Raw genomic sequence first — 9,244 nt, 5'->3', positions numbered from 1 at the left:
CTGTGTATTTGTACTTTTACTTAAGTACTGAGATTCAGTACTTCCTCCACCACTGCTCACAGGGCATTCATCAATACTACAGATCACTGCAAAATTAATGAAAAAACGATGAGATGAGACGCCTGCCGACACCAGTGAAATGCACCGACGGTTCACTTAACTTTGGTCACATGACATGGGGATTTTGAAGCAGTGGTCACATGACATGGCTGTTTTGAACCACGTTTCGAAGCAGTGTTTCGAAACACTTGTGCTTCGAAGCCTCGACATGATTCGAGACGTTGGTTTCGAAAGTCACACCCCTAGAAAATTGTATAGTTTCTGTTTCATTATACAGTCATATCACAGCCTTAAATGCCTCTTTGAAACTAGCATAAACTAAACAATCACGTTACAGCTTTCAGATCTATATCACGAGTCTAGTCCAAATGTGATGGACTAGCTTTGTTTCATCTGAGGTAAGATAATGTGGAATGTGAATAAAATCTTGCTCGACAAGTTAGGAGAGAAACCCGTTTCTGTGCGGCAGTGTCGTTACGCTTTGAAAACATTTCACAACATGTTCCGGTGTCGTGTGTCACCCCTCTGAGAAAAGGCACTACCTGGGTTGACACATGGAAGGTGTGGCCCTGTTGGTCACTCTTGGCATATATCAGTGAATGTGTACATCTTGTGATACTCATCATTGCATGTGCTGTTTTGACAAAAACTCTCTCTTTCTCTGCTGCATTACACACTTTTATTCACACACTATTTCATCACAGTTTATTGATATTGCGCTGCATTGCTGTGGTATGATTTATTAGCGACAATAAATTAGACCAAGAAAAAAGACCAGTTAGCCTTATTAGCTTGTTTGATGCAAATCCTAACTGAAATAAAACCATGCCAATCTCTAGGGTGAAGGGTAGGCTATGTGATGATGTGGGGCTAATTTCAAAGGCCAAGGGAACTTTATCAGGATGCATAGTGGATCCATGAAATAACTGGCCTTTAAAAATAAACATCTGCCTGCCTTTTTTTATTCTTCTTTTTAGTCAACTTTAGCATGGGTTCACATACTTTTTCTTGCCACTGTATATAGTGTAAATTATTATATGAAATGGCATGTGGTTTACCAATATGAGTCCAACTGACACATCCATAATGCTGGAACTGCCCTATTTATTATTTCATTATAGGTAGTCTTTTTGTAAGATTTCATATTTCTTACTTTTTATGGTGACATACTGATTACATCCCTTCTCTTTATTGTGATTTAATAAACTTTATAGACTTCAACCATATTTATTCTTTCGGGAGTGAACAATGGACCTAGATTAATGTAGGAACTGAATAGTGAGGGAACACCCAGTGATACCATCAAATGGTAGTCTATAGCGATGTGGTCAGCTTCCACACCGGTGTGCCGTGGTCCGCCTTACCGGTGACCACGTCATGGTCCACTTGATCCCAGAATTTATAGTTTACCCACCTCCTTTTTTACCCCATACATACCTGCACACAACCCAAGACATGGCCACAATACACAACAAAGTACTTTATTTAGATAAAAGTAAAATTGTAAATAATTAGTATAGCATTGAAACATCATAACTCACAACTCTCTCAAATTTCTCAGGTGTATACATTATGCACACATGTTTCATGACCTGACAGGACAAGGCATGAACATAGAACAGGATGCGTTATTGTGGGAAAAGCCATCTTTTTCTATAGATGTCTCTTTATTAAAGAAGTAAAGAACGAAATCACCACAAAGTTAAAATTGCAGTTGCTTTTTAGGCAATGCTAGCAGGTAAGTTCTGGCAATATCCATGGTGTTTAAGGTGCAGGTGGTAACAGCAATTAGGGCAAGTATATAGGCTAACACTGAACCTTAGTGGTGAGAAAGCCAAATATACAGTCACAAGTGTCAGTAAGCGCTTTCAGACATACGTGTAAGACCGGAGGTTCTGCCGATGTTAAACGGTGGGGCCGTATATCTGAACGACATAACCGGTCATATGGAAGTCCGAATTTAATCGGTGTTTATACTACTCCCCCCCCTAGTATTTCCTCCGGACATTATGTAAATGTGCTGTGTCTGAACGAGGAGTAGAACATGTGGTTAAAATTCACACCTAGTGAGAGGGCGTGTTGGTGACGTTTCTTTCGTGCGTCAATGTGGTTAGATCTGACTTAAATACCAGCGTTATGATGGAGTGGCATGCTGTCCAGAAAATCTCCGACCTGGAAAGATGCAGACATCACTGAGCTACTGTCCATGAGGGCATACAACATTTTGATAGAACACCTGAAGGGAACGTTAGAGACACGTTAGCCTACAACTGCATGGCAAGGACAAATGAATTCAGAAGACTGAATCATCATAAGCAGAAGGCGCTGAAAAGGCAGTAGCCTTAATAATAATAACAGGAGTATTTAATAAATTGTTAGCCAACACGGTTTTCTGTTCATTGATAGCCTTCATGACCTGCTGAGCTCGCTGATATTTGCTGAGCATATATGCCTAGAGAAAATGAAAACGAAGTAAACCCAACTTTGTTCCAAGCTCCTTACGTAAATGCAACACATAGGGAGAGGATGCTTTTGGAAAAAATAAAACATGAACAAAAAATGAACAACTTCACTGTTATTGATGTTAGTATTTTGTTTGTTGCTTAAAAACGTTGTATGATCTTGAAGTTTTGAGTTAGCCTACTGAATTGGCTGGTAGCCTACCATAAAGTTTGTGCATGCTCTCTCTCTCCAACATAAAACCAGATTTGGGGTTCTATAGCTAATTCTGGTACATAACGTTGAAAACAGATAAATGTGTTCATTTGAAGCACACATACAAATACTGTAGGCTAGGTCAATTTCAAGTGGGCACTTACGTGACTAGCCTACTTCAAGTATTAGCCTATGCACAATAGATTTCTCTTCTTTAGCCTACATAATGCATAGGCTACACTTTGTAAATAAAAGCAGCTGTGACAGGCAGGGGGACGATATATTCTGGCGTCATATCTTCAAGCATCTTGTGAACTCCACAAGCCCCCACCCCTCACTCGAGATTCTGTAATGTGCGTGTATGTCGTTCACACATACATCCGTATAAGGTCAGTATTGGGTCCGCAGGTTCAGGGGCGGAGCCAAAGGGGTGGCCGGGGGGGGCACTGGACCCCTCTGAAATCTGATTGGACCCCCCAGGTGCCACCCCAGATGATTGACATGTCACGGCACCGGCACCGCACGTCTTGTTGAAAAGAGCCTGTTGCATTTTGTAATCGGTTGACTGCTATATCCCTCCTGTGCAGTAGCTGGCGCTATGTATTACAAAGAGTTGTCATTCACACTGTCCACCAGCAAGCATTATACAGAGAAGGAGAAGAAGAGAGTCAAACGCTCACAGAGAATATTGCGACAGGGAGGATTTTTTGCACAGGACAGCAGCAGCCTACTTGACGGACAGTGAAATACACGTTCTAAGGTAAGTTTTCTTTTGTAAATAATCATTGTTTAAAGTCACTTTTATGTTAAGTTAGGAGAACGTTTTCTGTAGTTAAAATTTTCTGTGATATGTTCCCCTACAAGCCACGAGTAGCCTATCAAGGTAACGTTAACATTACGTTAGTAGCCTAGCTACATCTCATGTCGCCTGTAGCAGCTAACTGTTAGTATCAGCCAACATGCATTTCACATCAGATTGTTATGTAGCATAGTCGTATACATACCGTGTTTTCCGGACTATAAGGAGTATGAGTCGCATCTATTTAGAAACGTCTTTCTCAAAATCCAAGACCAAAGAACAGACAGACTAGTCTACTGTATCACTTCAATGAGGTGATCTTTAGTTTTCGTTCTACTTACAGTATCTCACTGCCACTTGCAACGCCTTTGAATGAAATCTGCTGTCGTTTACTGGCAATGCTACAGCGGACTTAAACTGCCACCGCCGTGGCGATAAGTTGTAGCCTAATACATTTAACGCAGTTGCGTGAATCACTGAACGTGCGGATGAAGTGGCCACTTCTAAATGGGACCCACTGTAGGCTATGTGGCAACACAGCCAGTGCATTTTTTCAAATGTGCTTCATAAACATACAATACTGCACTACAAAAACGCAAAGATCTGAATTATACTTCTCTCTTCACCTAAATAATGAAGGTGAAAGGAAGTTATTAAGCCTTAATGGTGTTTCCTAAAGGGGGTATTGTTAAACCTGCTACTACTAATGCTACAAATACAACATGAAGAAAGTCAAGGACATGCATGTCAGCTTCCTCTCATCCCAGTGTTAAAGTAAATATGGTCTTAAATGAAAATGTATGGCTGTGTTATTTCTTTTTTGTGGGATGTCCAATTTATATGTAGAAATGCACATTTGCAAAGGTGACTTAGTATGTTGTCATAAAAGTGGCTCTCCTTTTGATCTTGCACTGCCAATGTGGCTCTTGTGAAAAAAATAGTGAGGATCGCTGGCCTAAAGCGTCTGGCATATGATTCTGATAATGCGTGCGCTTGTGTCATTTAATCATAACAGTCTGCATAATCTTTTGCAGCCAACCTCTTCTGAACTTGTGTTAAGATAGTTTGTCACTTAATTACTGCCATGACTAGGCCCTACACACTGTTCTACAAGTTTAGTTTGGTAATCAGATTGTTCCTCTGGTCATGGTTAAAACAAACTGCACTACTTCATGTCATGTCAGTTCATGTCAAAATGGGGTCAGATTGTTTAGAAATTAGGTTTTTTTTTATTATTATTATTATTATTATTATTTATTTACATACATACATTTACAAAACTGTAACTGATGAAGTATCTCAAAAATGAAAGCATTTAATATGTCATTAAACTTATATCCGTGCATAAAATAGTACAGCAGAGAACAGGGGTGTTTTCCTCCCAAACCAAGTTCTAAATTCCAACCAGATCTGACGGGCAACCATATCAGCTTTCATTGGACCTAATATTTGGAAATTGTGAAGTTCTCACACTTGTACTTAAGCTATTTTGGTTTTGCTGGAATTTGGAAAGTACCTTGAACAATGCTCTGATTTCTTTGTCTCTTTCTCTGCTCAGATTGCCGTTGGACTGACAAGTGGTCTACACTTCTGACTCAGTGAGGAGAAAGTAATCACTTGTGTCTTTGTTAGTTTTGGGGTGCTGTGTGAGCGTCTGTCTGTCTGTCTGTCTGTGTGTGTGTTTCTGTGTTAGTTTTGGGGTGCTATGTGGGTGTCTTTTTTTCACACTGCATCTTGAGTTGGGGCCCATGGCTTTCTCCTAGGTGTGAGAGTATGGTTCATTTAGTGATTCTTTCTAGTGTGCTCAGCTTTGTGTGTGTGTGTGTGTGTGTGTGTCTAAGTTGAAGTGCATAATTTAAGAAGCAAACATTATGTGACAGAATCCTGAAAAGAATCACATCTGGGACTTAATTACTGTCATGACTAGGGCCTACACTGTTCTACAAGTTTAGTTTGGTAATCAGACTGTTCCTCTGGTCATGGTTAAAAAATCATGTCATATCAGTTCATGTCAAAATGAGGTCAAATTGTTTTGAATTTGTTTTTTATTATTATTATTTATTTACATATTGTACGTTTTGTATTAACATTGTTAATAAACTGTAGATTTTATACACAAATCTCCTGTGTGCTTAAGATGTACTTCATGAAAACATTTCAACATTTACAGATTTTGATTGCGATTGATTGTGTTTCTTGAACATTCATTGTTGTAGTCTGTGGACCCCCTGAAATAGCTTTGGCCACCCCAAGGGTAAAAGTCTAGTTCCGCCACTGCGCAGGTTAGCATCATATCTGAATCATCCGAAGGGTAGGACCTCCGTTTGACAAACCTCCTCATATACTCCGGATGTTATATCTGAAAGCGCTTAGTAAAACCAAAGTCTGCAGTTAAAGGAGATCAGTGAACCAGTGGATGAGTTAACAGGCACCAGTAAGAAACCATGGAGAGAATAGAAAATGGCATCAATGGATCAAAAATAGGTTTTATTTAGTCCTATTTGTATAGAACATTTATTTTTGGAATCTGATCCCTTATCATACCTGTTAATTTTTACTAGTCGCTCGACTTATCGTGACTAAATTCAAGATGGCTGCAAACGCTAAACTTCGTGAAGATACTATCTATATAAATCGTCCTGTAAGTAAACTACCAGTGCTTTTTTAAAGTTCTCAATGTCTCGTTTTAAATGTCAGGGCCCTCGGTAGTCTACCAATGAAGTGTGGAGATACATTGAGCCTCGTAAATGGTGTACAACAGTGATTTATTTGCATGGCTAGCCCAATGCCGAAGCACCACCATTGAAAAAGCTGTTGGTAGCATCGGCTAACTAGCGCCAGATTTTGGAGTGCAGGGGACAAGCCGAGATGGGCTATGACACATACGTTCACACTCGGTATCATGTTTCAACACACTTTAGGTCAATATCACACCGGAATTCTCCTTTAAGTCAGTGGTCCCCAAACGGCCGGATACGGCCCGCCACCTCAAAACATGTCCGTGGTATATAGCATCTGCCCCGCATGGGAGTACGACATCGTCAAACTATAACCTCCGTAATTTCCCCCATTCATTCTCTATGGCGAGTCTTAACAATACACATGTAATACTCTTTTTGTCCACTGGTGGTTGTTTTGGCGCTGTTTCGCGTTTGCCATCGAAAACGGAATGAAATGTAGGCCTACCTGCAAACAATGTAAGAGGCCTATGTTGACTGCATCAGTGCTCAGAGTATTCTAAAAGTTTATCAATTAATTGCTAATAACTAACTAACTCATATTTCTGGGACTTTTTGGGATAATTATTTCTATTTTTATTCACTCGTTCAAATGTTCATACAAATTCACAATTCACAAAATTCTCATCAGGTGAGTGAAAGTGGTCATTTCAGATGTTTTTGCCAGCACTTCATACAACTCTCATAGTTTGAGAACTTTAAATTATTTGTAGGATATTGCTTGTTTACAACTTGAGCTGTGTATGCAAAGACACAGAGTTCAGAGTTCACACATTTTGAATATTTCATTTGAGCTACATTTTACACTGATATGGCATGATGGCAATATAAACACAGCTAACAATGGTATTAAATTGCAGTAGCCTATGATTAAATGTAATGGAATATTCGACTAAGGTAGACTGCTGCTGTTCACAGCACTAAGCCATTTATGGTTACTGATATACTCCGAGTCTCTGGCCCTCTTTTAGAGCCAGGCATAGTGAGCTGGCCCTCGAAAGAAAAAGTTTGGGGACCACTGCTTTAAGTTTTCCTTCCAACTTGCTGAGGCCCCCCTGGCACCCCCTCGAGGCCCCCACTTTGAAAACCATTCTAACCTGTGCTAATTGCTGCAGCAACAGATGGCATGTCAGAGTTAAAGTCGGCATCAACCTGACCTGTAAAAAAGAATATAGTGGTGCACAATGTCATTTACCCTCTTGGAATGATCTCTGCTCTTATGCTCTGCTCTTGTGCTTGACACCCTGGTTGACACCACACCCAATTACAGTAAATATCCCAGCATTCTTTTTTTCTCACAGACAGTTAACCAAAAGAGATACAACATAATCCAAAATTATGACACAAATGAAGCATATGCAGAGGATAAGACTCATTATAACCCACTATGAAAATTAAAAAAAAAAGTTCAAATGCTCTTGCAGCTGGGTCTACAGTGGAATGCCTCCAAGAGGAGTTCTCCAGGTGGTAGTTATCAGTTAACCTGACTCTCGCCAGATGAATTTCGTTCCGCTTAGCTCCGCCTAGCTCCACTCACATCCATCTGGGATTGCTTCCGTTGAGAGTGATTTCGGCACCAGATTGTATAGTAGAGCCAATCAGGACGCGGGGCGCAGGGATGGATTACTGCACGGGCCTACCAGGCCCAGGGGCCCAAGGGGTCAGGGGGCCCTGAAGCCCAAGCCTTTGCATGGAATCATTGCCTCAATATCAACAAATCAGGATGTAGGCTATGAATCTGATTGAATTTAGTATTGGCCATCCCCAAAATGCACCAGAATACAGGAAATCACATCAAAAAAAAAAATAAAAAATCTGGGGGAGGACCCCCAAACCCCCCCTTCCACATATGCGACAATAAGTGGGGGGCTCTTAATACATCTGGGCCCAGGGACCCGAAAGTTCATAATCCGCCCATGGCAGGGCGGGAGTTTCATAGATGTGACGTAGCGTAGAAGCGACTGTGAGACTGTTCTCAGCATCACAGGTTGGCTTCGATGTGAGTGGTTGAAGTAGCACGTTTTACGGTTAAAATTAATAATAATTTAATTTCTAGACTAGTTTCCGTTATCCATGTGGCCCTTCTTGGTTTAAAACAAAGACACCATCCCCTCCCCCAATTAAATGCTAATGTAGTGGTTCAAGGGCTATCAGGTACACAGGACAAAGGATGTTACCTTGATATAATGTATCCATGTGTCATGAAATGTAAATATATTCATGTTTGGTATCATTGTGATAGTCTCAGTACAATGATTGTAATGATTTGATTGTGAGAATGTTTGGAACATTCTATAAGTGATATTTCTGATATATAAGATATCTCTCCTCATGCTATTCAGATAGGTGTGAAGTGGGTGTGAGTAGGTGTGTCTGATGCCAAGTGGAGAACCAACCAAGTGGGCTTGTTTTGGCGCCAAATTCTTTCTTTGTTTAAAGCATTCAAAAGTAACTAAACTGCAATGTTTGTCAGACTTAGACTTGGACTTAGACTAAGACTAGAAGGATGTAGAACGGAAGAGAGGAGAAGTTGGCTACAGGCCAACCTAGGCCTTCCAGGCCTGGGCTAGGCCTGCATAGACCATAGACCAAGGGACCATTTTTTGTACCCTTTCTGCTTGTAACAGAATAAACTTGATTCCTGAGTTTTTCCTGAAGTTTGCCAGTCTAAGATTAATATTAAGTAATTATTCACCACAATTACTTTCACACGTCAATAGATGACGGACAAGTGGCTTATCCAATCATATGCAAGGATTTTTGATAAGGCCCAGCCTTCTGAAGCACCACTCCAATGGATCGATCCCAGATGGATGAGTGGAGCTAGGCGGAACAAAATCATCTGGCGAGAGTCAGGTTAGTTATCAGTCCCCCCAGCTGTCATCTCACCAGTGTTCAGACAGCACACATAATTGCTCCATAGACTGAAACAACTGGCTTTCAAAATGCATGTTGACTGCATTGAATGTAACGTAATTTCTAATGCCTTATA

Source organism: Alosa alosa, chromosome 18 (assembly GCF_017589495.1).
Source record: "Alosa alosa isolate M-15738 ecotype Scorff River chromosome 18, AALO_Geno_1.1, whole genome shotgun sequence".
Classification (NCBI taxonomy): Eukaryota; Metazoa; Chordata; class Actinopteri; order Clupeiformes; family Clupeidae; genus Alosa; species Alosa alosa.
This window is presented reverse-complemented; position numbering follows the sequence as displayed.